The 12,515-nt window shown below is 48.9% G+C and overlaps 1 protein-coding gene across 2 annotated transcripts in view; it reads right to left on the bottom strand.

The window, feature by feature from the left end:
- TEAD1 (TEA domain transcription factor 1) overlaps nt 1-11,766 on the bottom strand; it is a 259,997-nt gene extending 248,231 nt beyond the window's left edge. Inside the window, exons 1-2 of one of the 2 annotated variants that reach the window (XM_045796512.2) lie at nt 11,558-11,679; nt 10,807-10,953 (exon numbers count right to left, since the gene is read on the bottom strand). The gene's annotated coding sequence lies outside the window, so the exon portion shown is untranslated. Of the gene's footprint in view, nt 1-10,806; nt 10,954-11,557 lie in introns of both variants that reach the window. The other variant, XM_087855286.1, reaches the window with a different exon arrangement.
- Between the last annotated feature and the right edge of the window lie 749 nt (nt 11,767-12,515).

Below are 12,515 nucleotides of genomic sequence, written 5' to 3'. Positions count from 1 at the left end.
AGATTTTTTTTTTTTTAAGATTTTATTTATTTATTCGACAGAGACAGAGACAGCCAGTGAGAGAGGGAACACAAGCAGGAGGAGTGGGAGAGGAAGAAGCAGGCTCCCAGCAGAAGAGCCCGATGTGGGGCTCGATCCCAGAACGCTGGGATCATGCCCTGAGCCAAAGGCAGACGCTTAACCGCTGCGCCACCCAGGCGCCACTGCTGTATTGATTCTGTGAGATATAAGTCACATACCATAAAATCTACCCTTTGAAATTATACAATTCAGTGGCTTTTAGCAGAGTCACAGGTTGCGAATTGTCTTTAAACGTGCCTCTCTCCACACCTCAACGCTTGGTGTGCCTGCCTGCAAAAGCCTCTATCCCTCCCGCCAAGTCCACTCATCTCTCCTAACAATCTTTCATTTCAATTCTTAATTTAAAGGCTAGGAAACCAGGTTCACTCACACACAGTTCCATGTAACCTGGTTAAGGGACAACAGGAGAGGTCTATAAAATGCAGGTGGTCCCCAACCCAGGCTCACACAAAGCAATCTTACCTGCTCAGACCAGTCCCTGGGCGTGGCCCCAGTCGAAAGCACGGGGACATGGACACACCCTGCTCAAGTGTAGCTGACCAGCTTCGGGCAGAAGACTCTGAAAACCCAGGTCACAACCGACCAGCTTCCAGGAGAGATCCAGCTCATCCATCCAGGGAGTACCTGGGTGCTAACCCAAAGAGACACTCATCTTGGATTAACAAACATCCTCTTTAATATGCAAACACACTGGCAAAAGAATGGATGGGCTGCCAGTCACACGAGTGTGAATCATTATTTGAAACAGATTTCGGGTCCACAGAAAGGAGTCTAACACAAGGGGCACAGATTCCATTTCGGAGCTTGGCGCACTGAGATTACTAGGATGGTCTGTGGTCCAGCAGCCGTCGCACCTGCAGCTCTAGCCTCCCGAGCTAGCTCTTCCCTCGACTTTCCCACAACCCTTCAGAGTACGTAGCATCAGCTCCATTTTCCAGATGTAGAAACTGAGAGCAGAGCAGAGAAGCAGCCTGCTCCCTAATAGGTATTAAGTGCACTGGGTGGGGAGGGGGGCCGCCCAGCTGACTCAATAGGTATAGCGCACAGTCTTGACCTCAGGGTCCTGAGTTCAAGCTCCACACTGAGCGTGGGGCCTACTCTCAAAAATAAATAAAATAAAATAGGAAAGAAAGTTAAAAAAAAAAAAAGTGCAGAGGCACCTAGGTGGCTCAGTTAAGTGTCTGCCTCTTGATCCAACCTCAAAACTCCAGGGACAGTTCCTCCATGGTCTCCCCAGCAGGTCCAGGGCCCTAAGCATAGTTTCTCTATGAAAAGATGAGTTCCATACAATCATCTTAGAGAACTTTTAGAACCCAATCCCAAAGTTAGGAGTTTGCCTTCCAAGCAAGAATCTAAGGAAGAAGGGCACCTGGGTGGCTCAGTTGGTTCTGTGGCTGCCTTCGGCTCAGGTCATGATCTCAGGGTCCTGGGATCGAGCCCCCCATCAGGCTCCCTGCTCAGGGGGAGTCTGCTTCTCCCTCTGCTTCTCCCCTCAGCTTGTCCTCACTCGCTCGCTCTCTCTCAAATAAATAAATAAAATCTTTAAAAAAAAGCAGGAATCTTTAAAAAAAAAAAGGAATCTAAGGAAGAGGTTTCCTTTCAGGCGGACAAAGGTGCACCATGCTACCCATCTTTGGAAGCATTTCCATTTAATTCATACTACCACTTGGCAAGGAATAACCTCACACATTTACTGATGGGTTTCTTCCACCGCTTATTAATAGAGGAAGTATGGTTCAAAGCGATTAATGGTCTTAGACTTTATGGGGTACCTCAGCCACTCGTGGATTTGACTCCATTTGCCTGAGTCCTGAAGTCCAGCTCTTCTAAGTAACTCAGCCTCAGCCTTGGGTAGCCCTCAAGAGTCACTGTCCAGGCTCACCTGGCAGGAGATCTGTGAAGAACTAGCATTCAACGTAACATCTGAAATTGCTATTTACTGGAGCGGCTCAGTCGGTTAAGCATCTGCCTTTGGCTCAGGTCATGATCCCAGGGTCCTGGGATGGAGCCCCACATCCAGCTCCTTGCTCAGAGGGGAGCTTGCTTCTCCCTCTCCCTCTACCTCCCTCCTCCCCCCCTTCTCTCTCTCTGAGAAATAAATAAATCTTAAAAAAAAAAAAAAAAAGAAATTGCTATTTCCTGAGCATGTATGACATGTCAGGCATACAGGAGGCATTCTACTGAAATTCAGAGATGAGGACACCAAGGCTCAGAGGGCAATTTGTCCAAGGCCACAGAACCAGAAAGTGGCTGAGCCAAGAGTCCAACTAAGGAGTGTCCTACTCCAAACCTGGGTTTTTAAAACTACATTATTATCCTGCCTTTTTCCCAGCCAGAATCAGGACACTTCCACTCCCCTTGTCAACCAGTTCCCTCTGCTTCTTTCAGTTAATTGCTCACAGCCGAGTTTCCGATCTGTAGGGGCTCACGACCAGCAATAAACCTTTTCTATCACTGTTTGAGGGTTGAGGTCACCGGAGAGTATTTCAGGGGGGTCATTTGTTTTTTAACAACTTAGCTCCACGCTACTTCCAAAATGGCACCTGGCAAAAAAATAACTTAAAAAAAAAACTCTTTCCCTTCAAGACCCAACTCCAGCATCCCTTTCTCTGCAAAGCTGTCCGCAGTCCCTACCACTGAGCAACACAGCTGCCTGGGTGGGTATTATCAAGAGCACTTAGACAATGGAGTTATTTTTCCCCTTTATTCTGATACTACACAAGGACATTCATGCTCCTAAAAACTACACATGCTTAAAAAATAAGAGCTCCTTCCCAAACCACTCCCTCCAAACAACCTCTGTCAATAACATAAAATCTCACAGATCCTTTTGGATAGAGATGCAAACATGGTTCTTCAACATTTCATCAACTCGAACACACCCCTGGTTGTACAATGCAACACGATTTTATTTCTAAAAAATATTGCTGTGGAACAAACCACAGAGTGCTGCCTTATCACTCAAAAAGCAAATTTCATACACGCTACACTGTAACTTTTTTTTAAGCATAGGTCAATCTTGCACAGGAAGAGGAAAATAATAAGCAAAATAAATTGGGTAAGATATACCTAAAACAACTTCTCAGAGAGATCAACACCCACGCTTTTCCACATACTATCACCCTCGTGCCAAGAGCACTGGAGACATCAAGCGCATCCTTAGGAATGCCCCAGAGCGGGCTCCGGGATTCTCTTCCTCTCCTGCGTCTGTTCCACAGGCTTTGATGAGTGTGTGCGACCGCATGGCAGACCATGACCCCTGCCTGGCCAGCCACGACTGCAGGCCACGTCCCAACTTCAAATATACAAAAAGTTGCATCTTGGAACGCACGAAATACGGAACACACAGCTGCCCCACTGGGTGGTGACGATCTCTTTACAGGCCTGTTTCCCTTGCCGAACTACAGACTTTGCAGGGGTGTTTACTGACCACCATTCTCTGACCACCTTTGGCTGACCACCAAATCCCTGGCACCCAGTAGCACCTGTAAATGTTTAAACCACCAGAGGCAAGCAGCAATTCTACACAAAACTGGGAGCATCTGGACCTCCAAGTGCGCATGGTGGAAGGAGAGAGAAGAAAGGAATGAAAAGCCAAGTGTGGTTTAGCGAGTAGCAGGCTCATCTCTGGGACCCCGTCAGGATCACCCTTCCCATCCCCCCGCTACACCAAACGTTACCACTTGACGAGCTCCGCGAGCAGCCTCACTACCCAGAAAGCAGCACCACCTCTGCAAGCAGCCAGACAAGAACTAGTCCCTTAAACCCCTTGCCAGCAAGCCTGACACACACCTCACCTCTATAATCACATCTGGAATCAACTGCTACACTCCCAACGGGTAAGAGATGATTGCCAAACATGGGGGAGATGGTTTTGTTCATTTTACTGCTTTTCCTGCAATAGAAAGGTGCAACCTTATCTTTGTACGGCTGTATTTTTAAAACCAACCAAGTACATCTTAGTTAATTCCATCAAGATTCGGTATTCGTTCACAAATACGGGGGGGGGGGGGGTAAGCCCACAAATACAGGGGGGAAAAAAATCCCACTCAGGAGGGCTGGCCAAATTTTGACTGACTGGATCTGAAGAAGTAGAATACCCAGAGCGAGGGCTCCTAACCAGAGGTGGACACTACCGCGGACCTCTTAAAAATACAGAAACTTTGCACCCAGGCCAGCCCTCCTAAATCTCCAGGGGTAATGTCCAGGCTGCGGAAAGATCTGCGGAGGCCGCGGTGCACGTGCTCAGGTGGGAACCCTGGTGCGGCAGGGGCTCTCTGGGGCAGGCACGGAAAGCAGGTGACCTGGATTTGAGTCGGAATCATCTCAAATTAGCCACGCAAAAGGATCTGGGTACAGTGCACTACAAACCCAGAAGTCAAAATGTGGGAAAAGATGAGGGGCCTGGGAAGGTGAGCGAGAACATCCAGGGAGGGTGCACTGGGAAAGGGGCAGCCGGTCTGACCTTGTCTTCCTCCCCCGCAGGTATCAGCGACACAAGGATTTGCTGAATGAGATTCACAGGGCTGCCAAGCACGTGTAATGCACATCATCAAATTTCCACAGAGCCACCTACTGTGTGCAGAATCCGAGTCAGCTCCAGCAGCTCAGGCTGGAGTCCCTCTGCCGGTTCCCCACTGGAAGAGTGGTTTTCCTTCAGCTCAGACACCTGAGCAGAAGTATTCTAGAAATATTTCCCTCTTTAACAATTCCTACTCACAAAGGGAGCTGCTTCCTGCCTCCAAATCACAGAGGACTCTTCTCATGGTTTCCCGTCACATCCACATCAATCAATTTTATATTTTAGGATTAAGGTAAAACTCAAAGGTGAAAGGAAATTAGGGAGGTATTTTGAAAGCACAACAAAACTAGAAACCTTTTCTCAAAATAAGAAAGAACAATACCGGCCTTATCTCTCCAGTGTTTAAAACAAAGGCAGATTTTGAATTACGGGAATTTCTCAGCTCTGCCTATATGAAAAATACTATTAGACAGCCTATTTTCTATTTTGCCCTCCATGAAAATACTTGCTGAGGTCTTCCGAGTGTTCCAGATTTCAGGACAGGGCTGCCATCCCCTCAGCTGACGGGGCTCTTTCTAACTCTAACCATCACGGTCTCCCAAAGGCTTTAAGATGAAAAGGCAGCCAGGGAGAATGGGTTGAAAGAGATTCCACCAAAGGAAGCATCGCTCACAATGGTTTCAATGGTTTGCAATCAGTTAGCCCCCAGGACATCCCCAGCCACAGGGATGGGTGATCTGAAAATGAAGCATATCAAAATGCTATTGATAAGCTAAATTACCAGACAGCTTATCTGAGGCCCACATCCGCCATATGGTGCCCCAACTTCTGCCGCCTGTTGCGGCCACAACAATAGGCACGCCTACCCAGAGAGCACCGTCCGACAGAAACCCAGCAGCAGCGGCATGTGGGGCGGCTGCTGTGTTTACATTTTATTTTGTGCTATTAGCCTTGTGCCTCCCCGTATCCCGGTCACGACTTGAAACACAACACACATTCAACGTCAAAAATATGCGTTACCAGCAGGACACATGCACGCATGCGGTGTGTGTGTGTGCGCGCGCGCGCACGGGCGCGCGTGTGTGCAGGTACACATCAGGTGAACAGAGAAAACCAGATGTCAGCTCCCGAAATAGAGCTGCCTGGTGGGGGAGGGCGAGGCAGGCAAGCTCCCAGCGAGAGCGGTAGCAGACAATGCGCTTTTCTCCAAACACTCGGGCGGGCGGGCCTCGGGGAGTGGCTATTTAAAACACTTGGCTCCTTTTATTTCACCACCGTGGAAGTGAATTCGGCTCTTAAGTACCAGAGCAAATGAAGTCATTCGGTTTCTGCGGGCTCCCTTTGCCTTTCAGCAGAAGTCAGACTGGACGAAAGTCGGAAGGTCCAGCTTAAGTTGTTCTTTCTTCCAATTAAAATTGATTCCACAGAGGATTTGGCGCCTGGGCTTCATTAACTTTTTTTTTCCCTTGGAAAAGGCACGAAGGTCAGAGAAAATTTAAAGGACAGAAGACAGTGGAATGAATGCTATCAAAGATGACCCATGTCACAGGATGCCATCAAGTCACGATGTAAAGACGAACAAATGAGGAGATCACCTTCTAAAGGCTTGGTTGGTATCCAAGATTGATGGTGGGTTTTGTTGAAATGAATTCATAAAATTTCTGCATTTATTGCTTTCTACTCTCTACCCTCTAAAGAGGTTCTGATCTTTACAGAGATTGTATCATTAATGGTAATAAAATATTCATTTATTTAGTTTACTCTCTATTAGAGAGAAGACACTGGTTGTGCATAAATGTACAAGATGCAGGTCTGGATACAGTGCAAAGCAAAAAAAAAAAGTAAATCTAACATTCAGATCTAGTTAACTATTATAAAAAGGCACTCACTTCATCCCCCCCCCCCCAATTACCAACACCTTAGCAGACAACATTCTTGGATGAACTTTTCAAATTTCTTAAACATTCTCAGTTTTAAATAAAAAAAAACCTCCTTTCAAGTTAAATTGAGATTGCACTTGAACTCCATCCAAGAGCGGAGCTGAACTGAATTATGATAATTAGAAAGCTGTGCCTATAAAAAAGCAGCGCAGTTCATGCATTTTTTTTAAAAGTTCATGCCAGAGAATATAAGTTCAATATGTTCTCACATAATTAACATTTCCCACCATTAGCAGCAGTTTTTCAGTTTATATATCAGTAAAAACAACAGCACTCGTCATTGTTGTATATTCCCAGTCAATAGTGTTTCAGTCACTGTACACATACATCTAAATCTGTCAGATGCCTAAAAGCAACCAGAATTCCCCATTGGAGACGATGGTGGTGCTTAACTTGTTCATTAATAAGCTGCTTTTTTCTTTTAAACCCATTTTCCAATGCTGGGCCTTGTTCCTCAAACTAAAACTGCTAATGAAATCCTAGGACAGAGCCTTAAAAACTAATGCGAAAAAGAGCAGAAAGCATTACATCAGGAGAGTAAACACTGATGGGGATAGTAAATATGGGGGGGGGGGGATTGGGAACAGGATACAGCCAGGATGGAGACTTCCCTTGGTTTGCCACAAAAGTAGAAAAGACAGTCTCTAAGATTCTCCTCCCCCTCCAATCAGAAGAGAGACCAGTGGTTTCACAGTTAGCTAGGACTCCCAGACTATGGAAACTATTTTCTGAGAATCCTCCCAACCATGCAAAAACCCAAGCGCTGGACAGACCTTCAGGGCTGAGCGAGACCCACCCTGTAAAAAATACCATCCTCAAAACCCACCCTTTGGGGCATCCCATTTGCTTTCACTAAAATAAAAATACATATTTCAAAATTCTCTTATTCGGCACCATGAGGACAGCTGAATCCCTCTGAAGAGATGGCTGAATTTCAACCGTAAATTCCGACAAGGGATAGGGTCAAAGAAGCTGGTGATGAGAATCTTTGCAGGCTGGGGGCTCTCAATAACTCACAGCTTTGAAACAAAATAAAAACACACACACACAAACACTGCAGATATTTAGATCCAAATATTCTAGCATTCCACAAACTATCCCAGAAGAGGGAAGGCCCAAACTTCCCAGATCTCAGCAGTGCGCAGTCACTGTCATGCGAGGGGGACTAAGCTGGTATTTGTCAAAAAGCCCAACCTTGAACCAGTAAGGGCTTAACGTGCACCCGAATTACTTGATTTTATCACCTTTGTGAATGTGAAAGGATAAAATATATCACTGATATTGTTCAAACATGATTTGGGATCTAATTTAAACACCACAGCATAAGCTGTGGCTTCTACAGACAAAATAAGAAAAAGCACCAGGCAGCTTTAAAAGATTGCTTCAGCCAGTCAGTCCCCAACAGCCCAGCCGCAGAGCCCAAGTTTGTCAAAGGGCAAGAAGCTTACAATCTACTTTTTTTGCCGAGTTCAGAAGTGGGACACGAGCACTTGGCAGTTCCAGTCTCCAAACGCTAAAGAGGAAGCCGCAGGGAGCGCCTTTATCGACGGAAAGGTGGGCTCTGATTTCCCTGAAGCGCTGCAGAGAAAGCTGGACACTTGCTCTGGCTAGTAGTCTAGTCCTCAGTCTTTGGAAAAAACAGACCTAAAAAGTTTTATCACTAAATAGATCCAACCCCTAGGCACAGCTTTCACTCGGCAGCATTTTTAGTCTTTCGCAATCTCTTTATTGGGAACAAGACAACGTGCCTAAAAAGCTTAAAAGTGTTATCTACCTACTGCCTGCTTGTGAACTCGGTCCCTTTACGGACGCCGGCTCCTACACGCAGGTATTTGCACCACCTTTGGAGGGATAAAACACGATTTTCCTTTGCAGGCAGTATAACTGTGCTCACAATGAACATGTAATAGGACAGGAGACTAGAGAAAAAAGTAATCCCACAGACGCACAGGCTCTGGTTTGACCACCACGCAGAGAGATGGATCCATTTCTCAAACAAGGAACTTTAAAAATATTGTTAATGGCACAGCTCATTTCTTCAAAGGCCTGTCTAGCATTTGAGACCTACCTCCTCCAGCTGTTCCTGTTACATACTTTTCTGCTGAAGATACAACAAATATGATCTAAAAACGGATGATACACAAGTATATTCTCAAATTTTCCCACCGAGAAATGCCCTCCTATACCTGCTGTTGTGCAGTGTCAGAATTCAAGATTGTTTCTAAATAACTTGAGTGCAAGCAGCAAAAAACCCCACACACCCTTTTCCTTATGACTTGCTTGTCCTGGTTCTTATAAAAGGGGACATTAGTCCCCAAAGTGAGTGTATGAATACAGAATTCTTGTTGTATAAAGTAACAGAGAGGTAGAGGAAAAGGGGAAGGGCAGAAGCTGGAAGAAGCTGACTTCCCCCAGCGTGCCCCCCCCCCCCCCGTCCACCCCGCCCAAAACCTGCCCTTACATATAATTACTTTGCTGCTGGGGCCTAGGCACACATTGTACCACAATGCTAGGAAGCGCCTCTCCGTGAGAAATTTGTTTCAATCCGGCTCAAACTAAACTAGGTTGCCCTCCCTCTTTAAATTAAATCTCATTAAGTATATGTCGTGGTGAGTCCTGGTTTATGTTTTGGGAAAAGGATAAGGAAAAAAAAAAAACCATCAATCTCTCAAGAATGTTCTCTGGATGGAGTTCTATTTGTTACTTTATGAAAGCTCACTGAGAGGAGTAATCTATACAAAGATTCTTTCCTATATTTTTTCAAATCTTACTGTCAAGGCAAAGTGTCGCATTGGTTTTGTTTCAAAATTGTAAAAAAAAAAATTTTTTTTAAAGAAAATTATCCTGATATTCCCCTAACACTGCAGATCAAATAATACTTAAAGTAAAAATAAAACGGTCTACATTGGCACTTTTATACCATCAGCAAGAACCAGTAATGAATACAGCTTATCAGTTCATTTTTTATACCAACAACAAATAAAAGAATCACAAACTGTTTAAAATCTGAAACCTGAGAGCTCAACACCGAGCTGCACATACAAAGAAATATTAAACAAAAATATCTTTGACCATTTATGGAAATAGTGAGATTAGAAAAATAAGCCTTTCCACCCCAAAAATAATCAACGATTCAAAACCTCGCTGTTGACAAAGGTTCAACTAATCCATTTGTCTTTCCTGAGTCACTTGATAATTAGTTCTACTATTTCCTTCTTAAGAGGAAAGATTCTTAACCAAAGTTGGATCTAAGTCTGGCCGCAAAGATCCTGCTATTTACAAAAGGGCACAAACCCAATAGTGAAAGGACGAAGCACTGGGCACAGCCTGAGATATATTCCCGAACCACTGCCTCAGAGTACCCTGGCAGAGAAGCCCCGTGCATGACACAACAGCAAAGCCACCGAAGACTGCAGAGAAAGGAGCCCACTGCCAGCTCTGACAATGCAGTCAGATCACATGCTCCTAAAGGGATCCGTCTACTCAGGTAACCACCTGCAAGCACCCAGCACAGCACAAGCGATCAGACCACCAAAACTTCCAGAAACAATCAAGGAGAAGGGTGGGGGGGGAAGAAACATGTGGTTGCCCTGAACTGTTAAGTGTTCTGCTCCTTTGCAATATCTGTAGCATTTTAAATTTTCTTGTTTAACCATTTTGAAATCTGATAGGTTTTGCAGACCTTTCTGTCCCAGGACCTGGGCTCCCTCCAAGGCACTGTTTTTAAAACAGGCCTTTTTACATTACCCGCTCCTGGAACATCATCTGTCTCTAAGTTTCCAGTGCTTACTGAGGTCAATTTTCATTTCTGCAAATCACAGGCAGCCACTTGCTTCTGAGAAGTTAACAAGCCTCCTGAGAAATGCTGGTGGCTGCTATTTCATTGTTTCATAAATATTTTTATAGAGTGACACCATTCAACTTTAAATAAATCTTTAAAAAGAAAGACAATTAAAAAGCAAAGAAAATTATGATCTGGATTTTATTTATTTTCGTGGGAGGAGAATAAGGGAAGTGTGAGCCCTCCATTGTTTTCAACTCATTTAAAATGTTGCTTCAGTTTTGTTTTGTTTTTTTTAAATATACAAACGCATTTTAGAAAAAAGAAACTCATGGAAGTTGAACTTTCTTGAAAGCGGGCCTCTGGACTTTTGAAAACAGTGTTGCTGCTACGAACAAAGACTAGAAGTACACCCTGATTTTCTCCTCTCCTGGGGATCATTTCTCTTCCAATAAACAAACAAATCCCCCAGTATTTCCTACCGAAGGGAAGTTTTCCAGGGAGAGTCTCCTTCAGGGTTTGGTGGTAACTGCGACTCAGTCTTTTTTGGACACAATGTTTCTGCTGACTCCTGAAAATTTTCCACTTGAATGTGCAATGAAGCGGCGGCGGCGGCGGCAGCAACAGTCCTGGAGAAGCGGCAAAGGCGACCGTGCCTTCTTTCATCTTTGAGAAGGAGCGAACCCCCGCCGGCAACACGAGTCGGCGCAGACCCCGGGCTGGCCTCTGGGGGCCCCGGCGCCTGGGGGTGGGGGCCCGGTGGGGGCGGGGGGGGGTGGCGGCCGGCTCCGGGCTCCGAGGCGGCGCCGGCGGCTCTCCCCGCCCGCGCCCGCTCCGAACTTCTGACTTCCCCAAGCGAACCGTGAAAACTGCCGGAGGGTGTGAGGGTGTGTGCGTGTGCGCGCGTGCGGGCGGACAGGCGAGGGGGACGCGGGGGGCGCGGCGCGGCCCGCCCGGCGCCTCCGGGATCGCCGCCGGGGGCCGCCTGTTGCCGCGCGGGCTCCGCAGCGCGCGGCCCAACTTGGCGTCCCGGCAACTCGCGCGGCGGCGCCCGGCCGCTCACCTTGAAGGGGGCGCGGGGGCCCGGCGGCGGCCCTCCGCGTGCCCGCCCGCCGCACACAAAGCGGAGCCCGCAGAGAAAGAGCGGCCCGAGCCGGACGCGCCGCCGGCCCCCCGCCCCCGGCGCTCCGTGCGCCACCCGCACCCCAGCATCAGCCCCGCGCGCCAACTTACCTCGGCAAAAGGAGCCGCCGCAGCGCCCGGCGAGTCCGAGGCAAACTTCGGCGCCGCTTCCCCGCCCGCAGCTCGGTGCCCGGCTCCCTCCCCGGCTCCCGGTCCCCGGGCCGGGCCACCCCACCCCTGCCTACCACCGCTCCTGCCCCGGGGCCGGCTGGGCGCACTGGGCTGCTGCCCGCGGCTCCGGGCAAAGGCGGACGGGGTGGGGGGGCTTCACTGCATGGCCTGTCCCCGGACGCGGCCGCCCCGGGCCCGGGCCCCGCCGCGCGGACTGGCCCGCAGGGTGGAAGCGAGTCTGCAAAGTGCTTGGTGGGCGCCCGCGGCGGGCGGCGGGGCCGCGGCGGCGGCTGCAGAGGCTCGGCTCGGCTCGGGCGGCGCGGCGCGGCGCGAGCGATGCTAAGAATGTTCGGAATGAGGACAGGAATGAAATGAACGCCAGGACCGAACTCGCTCCGGAGGGGTGGGGCCTCGGTGACGTCATGCGGCCTGCCGCCCGGGGCCGGGGGCGGGGCCTGCCGCCGCCGGTGACGTCATGGGGATTCGGGGCGGGCCCGGCTCGGCCGACTAGCCGTTGGGGCGCGGACTCCCACCGCAGGGGCGGCGGGGCGGAGTCTCGCGCCCACGGGGGAGCGGGGCGCGCGCGGGAGCCGCCCTGCCCCCTCCCGGCGCGGGCTCGGGCTTTGTCCCGAGCAGGGCGGGGCGGCGGGCGGCTCGGAGGTGTTTGCCTCCGCGCGGAGAACTCTGGAAGCCTGGGTTCCCTCCTCCGGGCGGGCGCCGAGGCCGGAGCTGCGCGCGCCGCGCCCTCCGTGCCTCAGTTTCCCTCATCCGGGACGCGGAAGCTCGGCCAAACGCTTAGAGCGCTCCCGGACTCGCGGAATTCTGCAAGTTCGGGGAAGAGAAGTTTCTTTTCTGGAAATTCAGGTGGTGGTTCTCCAGCGCCGTGGAAACCTTCCCG

The sequence above is a fragment of the Ursus americanus genome, chromosome 24 (assembly GCF_024610735.1).
Source record: "Ursus americanus isolate L20-20 chromosome 24, mUrsAme1.1.p, whole genome shotgun sequence".
Classification (NCBI taxonomy): Eukaryota; Metazoa; Chordata; class Mammalia; order Carnivora; family Ursidae; genus Ursus; species Ursus americanus.
Note: the sequence above shows the minus strand (reverse complement) of the source record. Positions and strands in the feature narration are given on the sequence as shown.